Source organism: Pinus tabuliformis, chromosome 4_2 (genome assembly GCF_031772625.1).
Source record: "Pinus tabuliformis cultivar Carrire ecotype Pingquan chromosome 4_2, CPIR1, whole genome shotgun sequence".
NCBI classification, from domain to species: Eukaryota; Viridiplantae; Streptophyta; class Pinopsida; order Pinales; family Pinaceae; genus Pinus; species Pinus tabuliformis.
In genome coordinates, this window is record NC_142304.1 from 816552514 (window position 1) to 816573167 (window position 20654).

Here is a 20654-nt window from a genome sequence, read left to right on the forward strand (position 1 = left end):
TTTTTTATAAAGTTAAATCTAATTTGAAAGTGACTTTAAGTGATAAAGTTACTAAGTCTAATTTTAAAGTGACTTTTATAAAGTCAATGAAAAATTAGAAAGAAAAAGTGACTTTGGAAATAAATGACTAAGTGGGTCTTTATTAAAGTGGGGTGAATTAAAAAATAGAAAGTGAGATTTAAATGAGCATTTAATCTCAGCCATTGATCTAAATCTATTTCAGCCATTGGATTTAGGGATCACCCAAAAGTCATTTAGGGTTGGGTTAAGGGAGGAAAAGGAGAAAAAGATCATCCATTCTTTCATGAGCAGATTGGGAGAAGGAGAGCAAGAGAGCAAGGGAGATTTCTGGACAAGGAGGAGAAAGAGGCAGCAGTTTGGCACACATACAGGCAGCACTTCAGCAAATCCGAACAGCATAAAGAACAAGCAGAAAAAGGCAGTTTTTGTGAGCAAAACAGTGGAAAAATTAATTTTCAGCACGAATATCGAGGAGGCGATTTTCTGCACATTTTTCGAGGTCTGTCCGTACAAGTCCGTACGGCCGTCCGTACAGTCCGTACAGTCTGTATGGTCCGTACATCCGTACGGTCCGTACAGCTCGTACAGCACTTTTCAGATTGTCTGTTGGGCTGAAAACAGATAAGTTTTGCTTGCTGGAAATTTCTGTTTTTGCTGAAATTTATTTGCTGAAAATTTTCTCTGTAAAAAGGCATTTTCCAGAAATAAAGAAGAGCTCTCAAACTGGTTTTCCCCAAGAGTTGTAGGGGGTTTTTCCAGGGTCAAGTTGACCAAAAATATCAGTGTTTTAATGTGTTTTAATGGCTGTTTTTAATTGCTGATTTTTATTTCTGCAATTTCCAGCACTCTGAAAAATTTCCAGAATTTGTGTTTTCAGCAATATTTATTTTTTCAGTCTGTTAAATGTATGGCTATGGGAATGGGCATTTAACTACATGGGAGAAATAAGGTGAAACTGAAAACCGGGGTAGGAAAACAGAAAATTTTACAAGCAGAGCGACCGGGATCATTGACTTGATTCACACCGATGTGAATGGTCGGATGTCTCATATATCCTTGAGTGGCTATGAGTACTATGTTTTATTCATTGATGACCACTCAGGAAGACCTGGATTTATTTCTTGAAGACCACAAGTCAGGTCTTCAAGCAGTTTCAAGAGTTCAAAGCTCTTGTGGAGACCTAAATAGGTAAGAAGATCAAGGTCCTCAGGTCGGACAATGGAGGGGAGTATACCCTTGGTGAAATTGTTGATTTTTGTGCTGAGGCAGGCATTAGGAGGGAGTTCACAATTCCTTACAACCCCCAGCAAAATGGGGTTGCGGAAAGGAAGAACAGATCCATTGTAGGGGCTGTCAAAGCCATGCTTCATGATCAGGGGTTACCTTTATTTTTGTGGGCAGAGGCCTGCAACACTATTGTGTACTTGTAGAACAGGAGTCCACATCGTGCCTTGGAGAATGTGACTCCTGAGAAGGATTTTTCTGAGAAGAAGCCTGATGTTGGGAGCTTTTGTATCTTTGGGTGCCTTACATATTCCTATGTCCCCAAGGAGAACAGGACCAAGCTAGAGCCCACTGCAAACAAGGGCATCTTTGTGGGTTATAGCGAGACCTTGAAAGCTTATAGGATTTATATTACTGCACAGAGGAAAGCGTTGTCAGGAGGGATCGAAAGTTCGAGGAGGAGAGAGCTTTCATGAGGTCATGGGAGTTAGAGTATCGAGAGTCACCAGCCCCTCAAGAGCAGCTGAGTCAGTGACAGGGATCCAGTGGTCAGGGATCAAGAGGTACATCAATTACAGTGTTAAGTCCATCAATGAGCAGTGGCTCTCAGAGTCAGGTGGGTGGTTCTACGGGCAACATGCAGGGCAATCCGCAGAGCAATTCACAAGGTAGTCCACTAATGGACAGTTTGCACGGTACTTCAGCGTCTACAGGCACAGATTCAGGCATGAGGTCAGTTGGCAAGCCTTCAGGAGTTCAGGCTTCTAATGATGATGAGGATTCTTTCACTCCGGTGGGAGAAGTATGCTCAGGGAAGAGGAAGCCCAGGTGGCTTCAAGATACCTTGCGCAAGGCCACATCAGTTGCTGGGCCAAAGAGATAGATTAGAGAGAGTAAACCACCTGAGTGGTTCTGTAGTTACATGGCATTAGTAACAAGCATTGTTGACTCCGAGCCTTCTAGTTATGAGGAGGCAGTCAGCCAACAGGTCTGGAGAGAGGCCATGATGGAGGAGTTTTCTTCTATTATGAAGAACGATGTTTGGGAGGTAGTGCCGAGGCCTGAAGGTAAATCAGTTGTTACTTCCAAATGGCTCTACAAGATAAAGCATGCTGCAAATGGCAGCATCGAAAAGTTCAAGGCTTGATCTGTGGCGAGAGGGTTCTCACAGGTAGAGGGAGTTGACTATGAGGAGACCTTCACTCCCGTAGCTCGGTATACGTCTGTTTGCTCCATTATATCGATTGCAGCAAAGATGGGTTGGAAGATCCACCAGATGGATGTGAAGACCACATTTCTCAATGGCTTCATTCAGGAGGAGGTTTATATTGAGCAGTCACAGGGCTTTGAGGTGCATGGGAAGGAGTCCCATGTATGCAGATTGAAAAAGTCACTCTATGGCCTGATGCAAGCTCTTTGACCTTGGTACTCGAGGATTGATACATACTTGCAGCAGTTGGGTTTCATAAAGAGTGAGGCTGATCTGAACCTATACTTCATTGTGGTGGGTGAGGAGCCTCTCATTCTGGTGTTGTATGTTGATGACTTGATCATCATTGGTGCAGAGAGACTAATTGAGGGCTACAAGAGAGATCTTGCTTTAGAGTTTGAGATGAAGGATATCGACTTGATGCATTATTTTCTGGGATTGGAGGTGTGGCAGGAGGAGGGGCATTTCTTCCTAGGACAAGGGAAGTACATTGTGGATATTCTTAGCAGATTTCACATGGAGGACTGCAAACCCATGTCTACACCTATGATCATTAACTAGAAGCTTCACGCTTCCGATTCCGAGTTGGTGGATCCTACTCTATACAGACAGCTGATTGGTAAATTGATGTATTTGGTCAACACTCGACCAGATATATGTTTTGCAGTTAACACTATGAGTCAGTTCATGTGTGAGCCTAGGAGAGTGCACTGGGTGGCTGCAAAACACATTCTTCGTTACTTGTAGGGGACTGTGGATTTTGGTCTGGATTATAGACATGGTGATGGAGTGAGACTAGCAGGGTCCACGGATTCAGATTGGGCAGGTTGTGCTTCAAATAGGAAGAGTACTTCCAGGTGCTGTTTTGGGTTGGGTTCGGCAATTGTGTCGTGGACCAGCTGGAAACAACAATCAGTTGCATTGAGCTCAACTGAGGCAGAGTATATGGCTGCTAGTTTGGCTAGTTGTGGGGCCATATGGCTTCACAAGATGTTGTTTGGTCTATTTGGTCAAGCATTGAGACCTTCAGTAATTTACTGTGATAATCAGAGTTGCATAAAACTCACAAAGAATTTAGTTTTTCATGACAAGTCAAAGCATATTGAGATCAAGTATCACTTCATTAGAGACTATGTCCAAAAGGGAACTGTCAAGCTTGAGTACATTTCCACAAATGAGCAGGTAGTGGACATTTTCACCAAAGCCTGACCATGGGCAAGTTGTCTACTTCAGAGACAAGATGGGAGTGGTGAGGAACACTTTCCTCGGTAAGAGAGAATGTTAAAATTTGGGTACCAAAGGACAAGTGGTTCCCTAAGGCTTTGATCTTTGGCCTAAGGAAAAGTGTCCAAATTTATTTGTACTTTTCTCCTAAAGTGACTTTATAAGTGGTAAAGTTAATTTAATTTAAGAGTGACTTCATAAGTGGTAAAGTTACATTTTAATTTAAAAGTGACTTTATAAGTGGTAAAGTTACATTCTAATTTAAAGGTGATTTTATTAGAGTCAATGAAGAATTAGAAAGTGAAAAAGTGACTATGGAAATAAAAGGCTAAGTGGATCCTTATTTAAGTGGGTGAGTGTAAAAATATAAAGTGAGAATTAAATGCATATTTATTCTCATCCCTACATCTAAATGAATCTCAGCCATTAGATTTTAGGGTGACCCAAAAGGTCATTTAGAGAGTAAAAGGAGAAGAGAAGATAAAAAGATCAATTCATTCTTTTATGAGCATCTAAGAGAAAGAGAAGAGAGAGCAAGGAGAAAATTTCTAAGCAATGAGGAAGTGAAGGAGAGCAGCAAGAAGACATTTCAGGCAGCAGCATCTATTGGCACGCATCCCAAGGCAAAACTGTACAGCAGGAGAAAGGCACAAAAATCGAAGAAAATAGATAACAGCAATGGCACAAATTTCGAGGCAGCCGTACTACTGAAATCCATACAGTCCATGCAGCATTTAATGCTGTTTTATTGTTGGAAAATTTCTGTTTTGGCTGTTTGTTGATTGGCACGAGTTTCGAGGTGGAGTTCAAGCACGGAAATCGAGATAAGTTGTAATTTGTGGTTGCTGGAATTTTTACTATGTATTTCAGTTTCTCTATAAAAATAAAGAAGAGCTCCCAAACTGGTTTTCCCCAAGAGTTGTTGGGGGTTTTTCCAGGGTCACATTGACAAAAAATCACTGTGTTATTTTCTGTGTGGCTGTCATAATTTTTCTGTGTTTTATTTCTATAATTTCAGCAGTTGTGAAATCTCTAAATTTGTGTTTTCAGGAAATATTGTCACTTCCAGATTTTAGAATTTTTTATCATGCTTGGATTTAAAACTAAATGCATGGAGTGATAAAGAAAACTAATAACCGGAGTGGGGGTTGAAATTTCTTCAGAATTCAATGCCCTTGAAGCATTCTTTCAAGCATGTTCTCATGGAAAAACAACTTATATTTGTGGAGGAAAATGTTTGGAGGATTTATGCCTTGCAAGTGCTAAACTATAATCCAAGTCTCCAGCAGGTTTGTCAAGGTTCCAGGACCTACGTCATGTACAAGGAGCTAACAAACCAAGTGATGAGTAGTAGAAAAGTGCAGAGAGGTTTATTCAAATCTCACACTGGAGGCAATAAAGACAAGGTGTTGCATGCAGACTGGTGGAAAAACTATTGTTTGATATCTGGCGGTGCTCATTTAATGTTACAGATAATTTTAGAATTGCATAAGCTATTTCATAAGGGACGTCTATATGTGAATACCTTGCAGAAATCTTGAGTTTGATTTTCACAAGAGTCTTCATCTCTTATAGAATGCCTATATTTTAGAATAATTGTGACAGCTAATTATTACAGGTGTTGATCCCCTCAAGTTGCAAACTTCCAAGATGAAGGTAGCACTTGAGGCAGTAATAAGAAAGAATGAAGGAGACACCAAAGGAGGGAGGGGGATTTTGGATACCTTGTAAATCCTGAGATCAATAGTTTTTCCAGGGGATTCACCACTTCTTTGAAGAGCACTGTTCCAGCTATTTTCTGTTTCAAGCTTCTCATTTTTCCATCTCTATTCTTTTTATCCACAATTTGTAACCTTGCAGCTTCAGACCAGGTTCTTCATATATTTAAAGATTGACAAAGGCCAATTTGTGGTACAAATGCCTTGTGTCATTGCTGGTTTTGTATAATGTATTCATGCATTGCACATGGTATAGCGAAAGAACTTCATTTATTTGACTCTTTCCTGTACCTTTCAAATATATATATTCAAAACTGTTCTGCAGATTACTTATATAAGTGTTTTGTTTCCGGATTCATTTGTTCAATGCCCAGTATTTACACTTATTTCTTGCCGGATTCTTTTGTTCAATATAAATCAATCCTTTCACTTATAAGATACCCGAAAGCCCACATTAAATCCTAGGGTGTTTGTAATTTTCCTTCATCTCAAACCAGCAAAGACTTCCTTACTCATTATGGTATTTGAGATTTATTGTTATTCTCATTTTCCTCCACCTTTCATCCTCAGATTTTGGGCTCTACAAACCAAGATTCCAGTGGCCAATGGAAAGGCCACTGGTCTGAGAAGTTTATAGTCATTATTTCCAGTCACCCACCATTCTCTTCAACATTTTTATCCTATTCTTTACTACTCTAAATCTGCCATTCTGAGCTTAAGATTGCAAGATGTTGTTTAATGACAGTGAGCAGCGAGCTTTTACTTGATTACTAAGGGTTACCCCATCTAGCCCAAAAGCCAGCTTGGGGCCTAAAGTGTTGAAAATAATAGTGAGAAAGGGTTCATTGATTTGTGCCTTAATTCAAAGAGCCTCAATGAGTTTCCCCTTGAGCATGCACGAGTTCCTATGAGTTAGGAGCAAATTCCTAAAAAGTAGGACGAGCTCCTAAACTTTAGGGCGAATTCCTAAAAGTTAGGGGTGCACAAAGCAGTTGACTAGTGCTAATTAGTGGAAGGTCGGTTTTATTGTCTTCTAGTGCGAGTTATTTTGGGTAAAGGACGAGTTGATTGAGTCAGGCTCCTAAATCATGGAAAGGACAAGTTAACAACCAATGAGCTTTTGTTAACTATTCAATCAACAGTTCGATTTTCCTCAAATAAAACTTGCCATTAATAGCCTAATCGAAGAGCTTATAAGGAGGAACAAAGGCACAAGTTGCTCATTGTCTTGTGAGCACGAGTTGGTGAGACAAGATTATAGAGCTCACAGGTTTGTGAGAAGATTGCACAGGTTGTCTGTGAAGCTTGTGAGAGATAGAAGGAGAGGCTTGTGCGAGTTGGTAGAAGGCAGATTTCCCTTGCTCTTGTGCTAGGAAATAGGGGCTTATTTCCTTGGGTTTGCGCTAGGAATTCAAAGCAGAGATCAGCAAGGGAAGAGGGCAGCGTGATCAGCACTACTTGCAAGAGTTTCAAGCTTAGATCAAGCAGGAAAGACAATTGTGTTTTTCAGATTGAAACAGTTGTATTTGTAAGAGATCAACTGCTCAGTTTCTATGAATAAAATTCTCAGGCAAGCAAAGGGTTTTCCCAGTTGGGTTCTATTCCTATTCCGCTGCAAAATTGAGTAGAGAAATTCTGTGTCTATATGAAAAGAAAATAGTTTTCAGATTGTTCGTATTAGCAGTTGCAGAATTTCGTGGATTTTCTACATCATATCAGAGCGTGGATCAGAGTAAGGGCCAACACATCACCAGTGTAACACATCCAAGGAGCAAAAACATCAAAAGAAGATACCTCTGAGGCAGCTGCAGATCAGGAGCCCTAGCGAAGTAGAGATATTGGACTGTTCTGGGTCCAATAGTCTTGTGACAACATGCCGAGTTTGTGGAGTTACCAGTCAGCATAGAAGAGGCATCTTCTGTGGCCGTTCTGTGCAAAATTGAGTTTTTGTGTTTTGGAGAGCATCCATATTTTTCTGGATGTTTTTGGCAGATTGCCTAGGCGAACTGAAGTAAGAGGAGAAGTCCTGGGAGTAGCCGAAGGCAAGGCAGTGGGGCAGAAAAGTGTCCTAAAGGCGAGCGAAGAAGAGGAGTTACAGTCTGCAGGTTTTGGGTGGAGAGTTTCTCTAGAAACAGGTCTGAATATTTTTGAGTATGCCCTGGTGCTGCCAGTTCTGTAGGTGGTCTCTTTGAGTACCAAAAGGCCAAACAGTAGACTGTACAAAGGCAAGAAGGACAGTGAATAAGGGAGGACTGTCGGGAAGCTAATCCGCAGTATTTGGAGGCATAGAGGGCCAAGTTAGTGGGCTGTAACTGTAGTTACAGTCAGCCCTAACAGAGGGCTGAGAATTGCAAAGAAGGCACAGAAGCAGAGGTCAAGAGGAGCAGCAGTTGGCTGAGAAAACACGGTATGTTTGTCCTCTTGAATTTGATGTTCGCTAGTGGATGAAGTGTCTAGTTTGGACAGAGGTTGGAGGACATCTTGTGGACTGTGTGGAGGGCAGCAAGAAGGTGTCTTTGGGAGCCCTAAGTGCAGACTTATAAAAAAGCATAGATCTGCTAGGAGTGGCAGAAGTTTGTGCTCAAAGGCTTGCTCTTTGAAGGGATAAAAGGGAAGCCAAGGGAGAAAGCCCTAGTTCACAGTTGTAGAGAAGGACTTCTACAATGAAAAGAAGGCAGCCTCCAAGCCCTTGACTTGTCTACAGTAGCAGCAGAGGAAGACAGAAGTGGGCAGCCTAGGAGTTGTTCACAAACAGAGTTGTGAACAACTCACAAAAGACCCTAAGAGCTAACGATCTTGGAGGAGCAGGAGAGCAGCTAATGGGCAGATTTGTTTGAGACAGGTGCAACCTTGAGCAGCAGACAAGGAGAGCTCAAAGTAGAGAAGTGGTGTTTGAGCGAGAGTAGAATAGAGCTCTCAAGATGGAGCCTCAGCAAATATCTCAGATTCAGTCTACGTTGGTTGGCAGTTGGGCTGACCCGCAGGATGATGAGGAGCATAGCCCAGGGAGAGTGGAGATAGCCACTCAGTGAGAGACTCCCAATATGGGGAGAGTTCGAGCCAAGTGGGCAGAGGTTTTGGGTAAGGGAGATCAGAAGATAGTTGAATCTTCCAATATCACTTCCAGCCAGAGGAAGCAGCCACAGAGGTACACAGGGTACATGGCACTTATGACTAAAGTGGTGGACTTGCAGAGCATGGTTGGAAAGAATAGGTCTTCAAAGCAAGTTTCGCAGAAGAGAGCAGGGAAGTCTACTAGTTCAAAGGGAGCAGCTCCAGCAGCGGAGAAAATGGTAGTGTTGGAGACAAATCTAGGTGGACGAGGTTCTTCTAGGAACACCTTCCTTGCTAAGAGGGAGTGCTGAAAATAATAGCGAGAAAGGGTTCCTTGATTTGTGCCTTAATTCAAGGAGCCTCAGTGAGATTCTCCCTAAGCATGCACAAGTTCCTATGAGTTAGGAGTTAATTCCTTAAAAGTAGGACAAGTTCCTAAAATTTAGGGCAAATTCCTAAAAGTTAGGAGTGCAAGAAGCAGTTGATTAGTGCTAATTAGTGGAAGGCCGAGTTTATTGTCTTCTAGTGCGAGTTATTTTGGATAAAGGGCGAGTTGATTGAGTCAAACTCCTAAATTATAGGAAGGACGAGTTAACACAGCCAAAGAGCTTTTGTTAACTAGTCAATCAACATTTCGACTTTCCTCAAATAAAACTTGCCAATAATAGCCTAATCAAAGTGCTTATAAGGAGGAATGAAGGCACAATTTGATCAATGTCTTGTGAGCACAAGTTAGTGAGACAAGATAATAGAGCTCACAGGTTTGTGAGAAGATTGCACAAGCTGTGTGTGGAGCTTGTGAGAGATAGAACGAGTCAAGGAGAGGCTTGTGTGAGTTGGTAGAAGGCATATTTCCCTTGCTCTTGCACTAGGAAACAGGGACTTATTTCCTTGGGTTTGCGCTAGGAATTCAGAGCAGAGATCAACAAGGGAAGAGGGCAGCGTGATCAACACTTCTTGCAAGAGTTTCAAGCTTAGATCAAGCAAGAAAGACAAGTGTGTTTTTCAGATTGAAACAGTTGTATTTGTAAGAGATAAATTCCTCAGAGACTATCAATAAAATTCTCAAGCAAGCATAGAGCCTTCCCAATTGGGTTCCCTAGAAAAAAAAGTGTGTTTTAAATTGTGACTGTGATTTATTTATGTTTCTATTCCGCTGAAAAATTGAGTAGAGAAATTGTGTCTATATGAAAAGAATCTAGTTTTCAGATTTTTCATATTAGCAGTTGCAGAATTTCGTAAATTTTCTACATAAAGCGGCTTTGAGATGCCTTGGCCTAGTTTATAAGCAGTTGGGAACATCACAAGGATACAACAGGAAGCATGGTCTGAAAGAAAGCCCAAAGTAAGTCATCTTAAAGACTCTGGTTCCACTGCCTACACTTGGATTCCAACTAAGAAGAAGAGAACCAAGTTAGATCCAAAGAGCAAGAAACAGATGATTAGAAGGTTTGTCAACATTCATAAGCCTTAAGGTTGGTTGATATTGGCACTAAGAAGGTCAGTTTCAGCTGAGATGTTGTTGATGATGAGAAGTTGGACCTTTCCAAACTTCTTTCGAGTTCAAAATTACCAAATTGTCAGAAGTGGTGAGGGATTTAGGGTCAAGCTTCAAGTAGCTCCATCCAAATGGGAGAAGATTCTAAGCATGAGGAGTCTCCTAGACTAGTAATTTCTGATCCAAATACAAGTGGCCCAAGTCATGATGGCAATACTAGCATGGTTAAGGAAGATCCCAAGAAAAGACCCAGGTGGTGGCACAACACCATTGGAGATGTTCAAATAGGAGAAATGATAGAGGGACGATCATTGATAGGAAAGAACAAACAGAAATAAAACACGGTTAACTTTTCTCTGATAGCTAATATACAAGAAATCTATGAGCCACAATAGATTGAGGAGGTGACAGGAAGACCTGAATGGGAAAAGGCTATGGCATCTGAACATGAGAGTTTGATGAAAAATCAGACTTGGGATCTCACATATTCCACCAAGGAAGAAACACATTGGTTGCAAATGGGTGTACAAGGTCAAGTACAAGGAAGATGGTACACTTGACAAGTACAAAGCGAGAGAGCATAGACTACGAGGAGACCTTTGATCCTACAGCAAAGATGAGCACTATCTGACTTGTTCTAGCCATCGCAGCATAGTTTGTCTAAAAGGTCCATCAGACGGACGTGAACAGTGTCTTCCTCAATGGAGATTTGCAAAAAGTCTTCATGTATCAACCGCAGGGTTTTCAAGTTTCAGGGAAGGAGCATCTAGTCTGCAAACTGAAGAAGGCCTTATATGGTCTGAAACAGGCACCTAGGGCATGATACATCAACATTGACAAGTATTTAGATGAACAAGGATTCCAGCAAAGTACTTTAGAATCTAGATTCCAACACGTATGTCAAAAGAGTTGGTAATGATATCATCTTTTTGAACATATATGTAGAAGATATCATCATTACAGGTAGTAAAAAAGCAATAGAACAGATCAACTCTAGTACGAGCAAAGCTTTTGACATGACTGATCCAGGCCTTCTACACTATATTGTCTAGGTGTAAAAGTTTGGCAAACAAGCAGCAATATTTTTGACTCACAAACGAAATATGTCAGGAGTTTGCTGGACAAGTTCAAAATGACAGATTGCAAAATCTCAACTACACCTATGGAGAAATGGTTGAAACTTTCACCAAAACTAACTATAAGGTAGTTAATGAGTTAGTATACCAGTACACAGGCAACTAGTGAGCAGCTTGATATAGCTTATAGCCTCTAGACCTAATTTGAGTTTCGTTGTGAGCTTAATTTCCAGATTCATGACAGTGCCAAAGGTAGAGCACTGAACAGCAGTGAAGCGAGTGCTGAGATATGTGAAAGGGACACTTGACTTTGGCATTCTGTACAACAGAAGCAAAGACCCTAGGTTGTGTGGGTATATAGATTCATATTGGGCAAGTTCTATTGATGATAGAGAATCAACTTCTAGATATGTTTTCAGCCTTGGCGCAAGTGCAATCACATGGACTAGCAAGAAGTAGCATGCAGTAGCCCTCTCATCAACAAAAGCAGAACATCAAGGAGCAGCGAAAGGTTCGTGCAAGGCAGTTTGGCTCAGGAGGATGCTTTCAGACATGCAAATACAAAAAACAGAGCCAACACCCCTATTATGTGACAACCAAGGGGTGATGATACTTGCAAAGAATCCAGTCTTCCACGGGCATGCCAAACATGATGTATATTGCCAATTCTTTAGACAGCTTGTGGAAGATGGGTTTATAGAGCTGCAGTATTGTCCTACAAAGGATCAAACTGCAGACATTCTCACCAAGGCTTTGGGTCCTGAAAAATATGTAAAATTCTGGGATAAACTTGGTGTAGCTAGTAGATTGACCATTAAGGGAGGGTGTTAAAATAAATGTTAGTTTATATAACACGTTTATAACGGTCAACTAGATATTAGACTTAGGCATTAATAAAGTCAATTTGACTTTAGGGTGGTTTATGCTTTTATGTCTTATTTCACTCTATTATTTCACTTTATCAGTTTATCCCACATTCATAAAGTGGAATGACTCTAATTAATTGACTTTCACTGGGATATACATGGTTGTATATGAAGCATTTCAGATACAACAGTATACACCCCAGTATGTATTGCATTTAGTGCTGCACAGCTCAGTGCTTATCGATCGCATTTCCGATCCAATGTTGTATATCCCAGTTATAATGCATTTGATGCTGCACTGCTCGTTGCGTATTGTTCACTTAAAAAGAGGCCCGGAGAACCAACACATTGAGCAAACAGGTATAGGTTTTGCTTCCTATGCAAAACTCCTCTTCCACTATTTTTAACTATAGCACCTCCATTCACTTAGGGAGATGGTTAGGGCACTTACCTGCAACAGTTCTTATCCTGTCCTGCCTCCCAAACACAGATTGACAATTTATCGATGGATTGATTCTGGATGTATGGTAAATATCACCGATTGTCAGACAAGGGTTGATTAGGATGCTAACCAGGGTCTTATTTATCTTGGAACGGTTGGTCCTTGCTCGAGAGAGTTAAGGTCAATTCTTTCCTGATTGAAGGTAATTAATCATATTTACAAAAATAATTACAGATACAGATACAGATAAAACTGATTAAGACCAAAGCCCAAAGCCCGATAATATTCCAAGAATGCCAGTAATTTAAAATATATCCAGACAAGTAAATCAAGACAATTAAAGCTGAAATGGGAATCCGTCATGAAAAAGGATCCCTGATGCAGCCAAGCTTAATCCAATGCTACCTCTAACAGAAGTCCTACTAGAAAACTCTGCTAAAGCATCAATATAACATACACTTACTATAATTGAAGACTCTGCTAGAAGTAGTCTTGGTTTCTGTTATGAGATCATCAGAATTTCTCCTGCTGTGATCCAGGCTTTTATTATGAAGCAAACCATCTTTCATTTCGAATCAAAATTAGGCACAGGAGGTGCAGCGCTGGAATCAAATATATCCAAATTCTCGCTCTTGGGTTCCTGTGTTTTCTTCTTCCCAAACCACCCAGAGAAAAAACCCTCATTGTGATCACCTCTTTCTTCATGCCCAACAAGCTCAGATGACATACCTGAGGTGCTATCCTTTGAGAATTCACCCATTGTTGACCCGCCTTGCTGCTGAGTTGGGTTCATCTGATTGGTCCCCGGTATGCCACCCGTGTAAGCAGCACCCGCAGGAAGTGGAACCCCCCTTCCTGGGTACCCTATTCCCATTGGAGGGAATTGCTCCTCTAACTTTGGGGGAGGGGGAGGGGCTAGCATTTTGTTCATAAGGATGCCTGCGCCTTCAATCAATGCTAACAAGATACCTCCAAATATAGCACTCCTGGTGGCAGATCCCATACCCTGCCTCATCTGCAGGAACCCACCTGTGGCAGCCCCTGCAGCAATGGAATTCCAGGGATCCTCTTTCTGCCTGAGGTAGACCATCCCACAGTCGAAGGCTGAGAACAGGCCTCCCCAAACAGCAAAGCTCCCCCCAACACGAGGGGCATTCAGGGTCACTGCTTGGACTCCCCCATGTAAGCGTTCTCCTCTTGGAGAATTCTTGAGACCCACTATGAAATGGTAGACTGAGCCCCCAACTGCTCCCATGCTGAAGGCACCACCCAGGTCATCTAGAATTCTGTCAGGGCATGGCTCCCGAACATGGTCGGGGGTTGCCATTTTCTCCGAAGTTTTGCTGCAATCTCGCTATTCCCGTGTTCTATCTCTCGGTGTCTCCCCTTATCTGCGATCTTTTCCCGTGTTCAATCTCTCGGTGTCTCCCCTTATCTACGATCTTTGTGTGATGGGCGTTGGCAGTCGGATGAAGGTGTCAGCAAGACGCGACCAGATAATAAATATACTAACATTTTATTTATATATCCATGGAACGGTCGCGAGACTGGGTAAAACGGGCCAAAAATGTATAATCCAGCGCTACATGATGCGGTGGCAACAAATGTATAGTGCGACGCTCTGGGATGGGAAGCTAATGATGACGAAATCGAACGTATCTCATGTTTTTCCTACGTATGGTCGTTGGCATTTTTTCTTATGTTTAATTAGTGTGGCATTTTTTAAAATAGGATATGGGATGGGAAGGACGAAATCGAACGTAGCTCATGTTATTCCTACGTACGGTCGTTGGGATTAATTTCTTTTTATGTTTAATTATTGTTGTATTTAATTTAAAGGAGTTGTTTTTGGACGTAAAATTTGGGCAAAAAAATCAAAAAATCTTGTAAAAGCAGTGTTTGAATCATGCTTTTGATGATGGAAATAGATTCAGCGCCATAAAAAAACGTGTAGGGCACCTAAAACTAGCATTCGCACCAAATGTTGCAAAAGAAACACCATAAGGCATAAATTGAGGAACAATAGCAAAATGTGAATGGTCATTGAAAGCAAGGATTTATAGAAAAGATTGAAAGCAAGGGTGGAAGATTGAGTTACATTTGCAGCTATATCCTTAAGCTACTTGTGAGTATTCCGAATATGGATATTTTGTAAATAAAAATAGTCTCATGTATCCATTATCCATGGAGTTGCTATGGTTTATGTGAACATGTTATGGTCTATTATTTTAAGGTTTATTGTTTTTAATTTTAAAACAAGTTTGAGGGATACAAGATTGCAAAACATACGATATTTTTCTTCATTTATGCTATTTTTCCATATGCTACCTATTTATAGCGTTGCTTTTGCTTTTTGACATCTTGGGCAATTGAGGAATAATCATGACATCTGGAAGGTTATTGAAAATAATAATTAATAAACAAGATTGCATGTAAAGGAATATAAAGTTAAATGATTTACATTAGGTGAAATTTACAGAGAGTATAATGTTTGTAACAAAGATTGCCTCTTGATCATCAAAGATATTTTTTTAAGTTTAAATAAAAAATTACAATTAGTAGATTGTAATGGAAGAGGTGAAAAGAAAATATAACATTGTGAATAACATCATGGTTGTCATTCCATATTTGAAATTTCATCAAAACTTGTTGGAGACATCATAGACTTGAAGAAGAAGTAATGAACCTGCAAAATGTATATTTCATTCAAATTATGTAGAAGTATTATTAATATTTCAAATATGTAAATTAATTTATGGAAAAGGAAAAAATAAACAAATTTGAATGAATTCTTGAGGAATTTTAATAGTAGAATAGTTTCTGCATCTTCACCCTCTTCCATGTCTCAACCCACATTTGATGTAGTGTACAATCCACTATCAAATATGTAAATTAATTTAGGGAAAAAGAAATAATAAACGAATTTTTATGAATTCTTGAGGAAATTAAAATAGTAGAAGAGTTTATGCATCTTCACCCTTAGCCACCCCTTCCATGATGATGGCATTATGTCTCAACTCACATCTGATGTAGTGTACAATCCACTAACCATAATACATGCAACTGATTCAGGGTTTGAATTCGCATTCTAAACCAAATAAAAATATTTCACCACTGAATCTACCAAGCAAGGAGGTGGTAGATCCAAACCATTTGGTATAGGAAAATACTTGGTGATGAAAAAGGATAAAAACATCTTGGTGCTTGGAAGTAACCATTGCATTGGGGAACCAAAAGACGAGGAGAAAAGACAACTAAGAGAATCTGAAAGTAATGCACTTTTACGCATGTAAGGTCTTACGGTGCAGGTACCATGGTCTTTTGTCTACTTTGCGTTGTCACTAGATGCAATGTAAACATAGTAAACACAAACCATTTGGTTATTATCATTTCAACAGTTCATCTTATGACTTTGTTTCCTTTTAGTGGGTAAATATGCATTCGAGCAAAATCCTGATAAGTTAGTAACCCTCAGTGGAGACGCCCGGTTTGATGGGTTTATATGCATTATGATTATTATCACAAACCCTTCACTGATGAAGGGAAAGAAATAGTTGAAGGAAACTAATGACAAACATACAACTTTATTTTTGCTTATATGCATGTATATATTTTTGAACAGTCACTATATGATGTTACATATTTTTTGATAGGCCATGGGCTTCATTGTGACTGGTTACAACTTATATCTATCTATATATATATATATATATGCACTTGGTGAGGATGGTCTGCGCCCTTAGAGCAAGGAACAATTTTTGGCTGCTACAATATGTAATTTTCATCATCTTTTTTTCCTTTTTGGAAAAATATATATAAACCACCTATAAATTTTCATTGTTTAAGTTGCATTTTCACCTGTATATAAAATGGATTCAACGCTTTCAAAATTTACTTTTTTTAAACTACTTTATTTGTATATAAGTTAATATAAGATTATGTTATTTCATATTTCCTATGGACATCTAAATTTTTACCACTTCTCCTTAGTATGAACACTATTATTGATATTTTATAATACTTTTAATTAAACAAACCAAACACACATATCTCAAATACCCAATTTCAACAGTCAGCGATTTGATTTTCACACAAAAATCAAAGTATACAAGATATACAAAAACTGGGAGTTTCAGTCGATTGAAAACTGTAATCTTTTTTTTTTAAAGCTTCGAACCTTCACAACCCAGTGCGGAAGATGCTTGCATGATACTCAAACTTTTATCCTCTGCGATTAATCACTTCGATAATCTCAAATACCCAGTTTCAAAATCCGGCTATTTGCTTTTCACACAAAAATCAAGATACTCAACCAAGAAAAAAAACAATTGTTGATGATGGTTTTTTCTAAAGTTGTTTATTTAACTTACAGTGGTCCTTTTGTTAAGCCACTGCACTATGAGAGAGATCGATATGCCATTAAAAGCATCCCAAATTTGCATATGGCTTCATTCACACCCTCTCGGGAATTTTAAAGATTTTATGATTGGGGAGCAAAGCTGTGAACCCCTGAATAAACCCTTCAACAATGCACAGGAGACTAGCATCCAATTAAACTCACATGCTCCGCCCCACTCACTTATTGTACCCTGATTTCAACCTTGCTTTGTCAATTAGACAACACGCAGTACATAGAACTACACAAGCAACAGAAGCAATAAAATTAGACCATGGCTGCACCGAAGCTTGAAGATATCAGCCATCGTCCAAAACAACAACTACATGGGCTGGATTACTGCATCGACTCCAATCCACCGTGGCGTAAGATTTCTAAGCATCTCTTCTACTTTGTTTTCTCCTCTTTCTACCTAAAGAAATGTTTAGGTAAGTCGAGAGTATTTTTCTGTGCTCTGTTTTTGGGATAGGCCTCTCAGTTTCTAGCAGTGCGAGAATCAATGCTTTTTTTATAGTCAGTATGCTTGCTTCCAATGGCTTAAAATAGACTTGGGAAAATAGTTATCTGTTGAAGATCGTAAAGAGTTCATAAATATCATTAAAAACACAATTAAAAAACAACTAATTAAATAGTAATTGAATATAAATTATTGCTGGAAAAAATTACAAAACTGACTTTTACCATATCTAAACCAAAAATACTAATAATAGTGGTTGACATGGAGTTGAACTTCCTTGAACTATAAATAAAATAGGTTAACACATTATTACAAATATGGTTAAACTAGAAAACACATTATTACAAATATAGTAAAATGATAATAAATAACAATACCAATAGCAAACTGTCCAATGTAAAACATCTTCGAGGAGAGGCTCCACTATCATGCTCTTTAATGCAAATAAAATCAAGATCGTTCATGAGATTCGAATTTCTAGAAAGTCTTGTCACCTCCCAATTTCAAAAACACGGTTTCCTTCAATGGCATGTATTTCTAAAAACCCTCCAGTTTTGCTAAAAACTGCTTCTACTTTTCTTCCTCCCCCACCCTGCACTGTGGTATTTGGATTTCCATGGTTTGGAGGGCAAGAGTTGTCTCAAGCAACTAGTATATCACAACCATTTCTCTATCATTTAAATAATGTAGAAACACATTTAATGTCCAAACATTGAACAAAGGGAAATCTTGACATGATGGGTTGGGAGCTCCCACAAACTAAAACCAGTCACAGAGTTTTAGAGGATGGAAAGCCCTTCAATCTCTTTCCTCTTTTTTCTTTTTTACACAGATTTCAATCTGATGGTTTCTCCACTAAATTAACTGAAAGCGTGTAAATAATTGGACCATGATGAACTTGACAGAATACTACACAGATTTCAATCTAATGGTTTCTCCACTGACAAAGAAACATTTCTCCATGTTAAATTTCCAAATAGGAATCAAGTGCTACACTATGGTAGTGAACAAATCTCCCACTAAGTGTTTCAGGCCGCACGACCATTTCTCACTTTAATACAAAATAAATTTAGTAGAAAGACTCTTGGCTGGGGTCTATTAAGAAACCCTAATCGTACATGGGTTGGAACCCCAATTCAGACCTAGAGAAAGACAATCAAAGCATCAAGGACAGGAACCTGACAGCCATAAGATAATGGGACCGCATACCCAAAATTCTGTGCCTAGAGTTGTAAGTGGTCAAACCTAACAATCCATAGAAGAAAAAACAAAGATTAGCAGAATTCATGGCTGGGTAGGGTGGCATAAAGCCCTAAATAAATAACAAAAGTGAAAGGAATGAGTTGGGAAATTCAATTTGCTGGCCAATGGATTTTCCCAATCTGCAAAAGGAGAATTCGTGTTCTTGGAATCAACTTACTGTAAGGAAGTATAGTAACCCTCACTAGGAAGTAGGGTATTATCCTTGTGCAACCGTACATAAGTCTGTAAAGAAAACCTTTGCGTTACTGTAGTTCGAAATAAAATAACCTATATCAACCAAATACCTAAATGAATAAGGGACATAGAAACAAATTACCTTTGCTATTAGCTGGTTTTACAAAACTAAATGACACATCTCTCATAGTTGCAGAGTAAAACCACCTCTGGAAGATGGGAGAAGCTGCATGGCAGAAGGCAGAGGTAGTTATAACCCCACTAACAGCAATCTGTAATTAAGAGAAACGAATCTCTGTGTAAATTCTATTATAACCCCACTAACGGCAATCTGTAATTTTGCAGTGAGTAAACATCGACATATGACAAATTTTTACATAAATACAACTCTTGTTCAATAGGATCACTGGGTTTAGCTGATATTTCTATGTTGTGTTCAATGGGATCTTTGAGATCTTTGGGAATATTTTTTGTGGGTTATGGAAGTAGAGGCACTCAGCCAGGTGCGTGGTTTCAGAGACTGTTGCGAGTCAATTTTTGATGTTGTGGTACCAATAGCAAACTGTCCAATGTAAAACATCTTCAAGGAGAGGCTCCACTATCATGCTCTTTAACGCAAATAAAATCAATACCGTTCATGAGATTCCAATTTCTGGAAAGTCTTGTCACCTCCCAATTTCAACAACATGGTTTCCTTCAATGACACATATTTCTACGCTAGATTCTGCTCCTTTCAAACCCTCCAGTTTTGCTAAAAACTACTTGTACTTTTCTTCCCCCCTCACCCTGCACTGTGGTATTTGGATTTCCATGGTTTGGAGGGCAAGAGCTGTCTCAAGCAACCAGTATATCACAACCATTTCTCTATCGTTTAAATAATGTAGAAACACATTTACTGTCCAAACATTGAATAGAGGGAAATCTTGACATGATGGGTTGGGAGCTCCCACAAACTAAAACCAATCACAGAGTTTTATAGGATGGAAATCCCTTCAATCTCTTTCCTCTTTTTTCTTTTTTACACAGATTTCAATCTGATGGTTTCTCCATTGAATTAACTGAAAGCGTTTAAATAATTGGACCATGATGAACTTGATAGAATACTACACAGATTTCAATCTCATGGTTTCTCCACTGACAAAGAAACATTTCTCCATGTTAAATTTCCAAATAGGAATCAAGTGCTACACTATGGTAGTGAACAAATCTCCCACTATGTGTTTCAGGCCACACGACCATTTCTTATTTTAATACAAAATAAATTTAGTAGAAAGACTCTTGGTTGGGGTCTATTAAGAAACCCTAATCGTACATGGGTTGGAACCCTAATTCAGACCTAGAGAAAGACAATCAAAGCGTCAAGGACAGGAACCTGGCAGCCATAAGATAGTGGGACCGCATACCCAAAATTCCGTGCCTAGAGTTTTAAGCGGTCAAACCTAACAATCCATAGAAGAAAAAACAAAGATTAGCAGAATTCATGGCTGGGTAGGGCAGCATAAAGCCCTAAATAAATAACAAAAGTTAAAGGAACGAGTTGGGAAATTCAATTTGCTGGCCAATGAATTTTCCCAATCTGCAAAAGGAGAATTCGTGTTCTTAGAATCAACTTACTGTAAGGAAGTACAATAACCCTCACCAGGAAGTAGGGTATTATCCTTGTGCAACTGTACATAAGTTTGTAAAGAAAACCTTTGCGTTACTGTAGTTCAAAATAAAATAAACTATATCAACCAAATACCTAAATGAATAAGGGACATAGAAACAAATTACATTTTCTATTAGCTGGTTTTATAAAACTAAATGACACATCTCTCATAGTTGTAGAGTAAAACCACCTCTAGAAGATGGGAGACGCTGCATGGCAGAAGGAAGAGGTAGTTATAACCCCACTAACGACAATCTGTAATTAAGAGAAATGAATCTCTGTGTAAATTCTATTATAACCCCACTAACGGCAATCTGTAATTTTGTAGTGAGTAAACATCGACATATGACAAATTTTTACATAAATACAGCTCTTGTTCAACA

The 20654-nt window shown here is 39.3% G+C and overlaps 1 pseudogene across 3 annotated transcripts in view; it reads right to left on the reverse strand.

Moving 5' to 3' along the window:
• LOC149172179 (mitochondrial import inner membrane translocase subunit TIM17-1 pseudogene) overlaps positions 1-13830 on the reverse strand; it is a 62649-nt pseudogene extending 48819 nt beyond the window's left edge. For all 3 annotated transcript variants that reach the window (XR_016259074.1, XR_016259072.1, XR_016259073.1), the window contains exon 1: positions 12797-13830. The product of XR_016259074.1 is annotated as a mitochondrial import inner membrane translocase subunit TIM17-1 pseudogene, transcript variant X3 (transcript). The remainder of the gene's footprint in view (positions 1-12796) is intronic.
• Positions 13831-20654: the final 6824 nt, after the last annotated feature.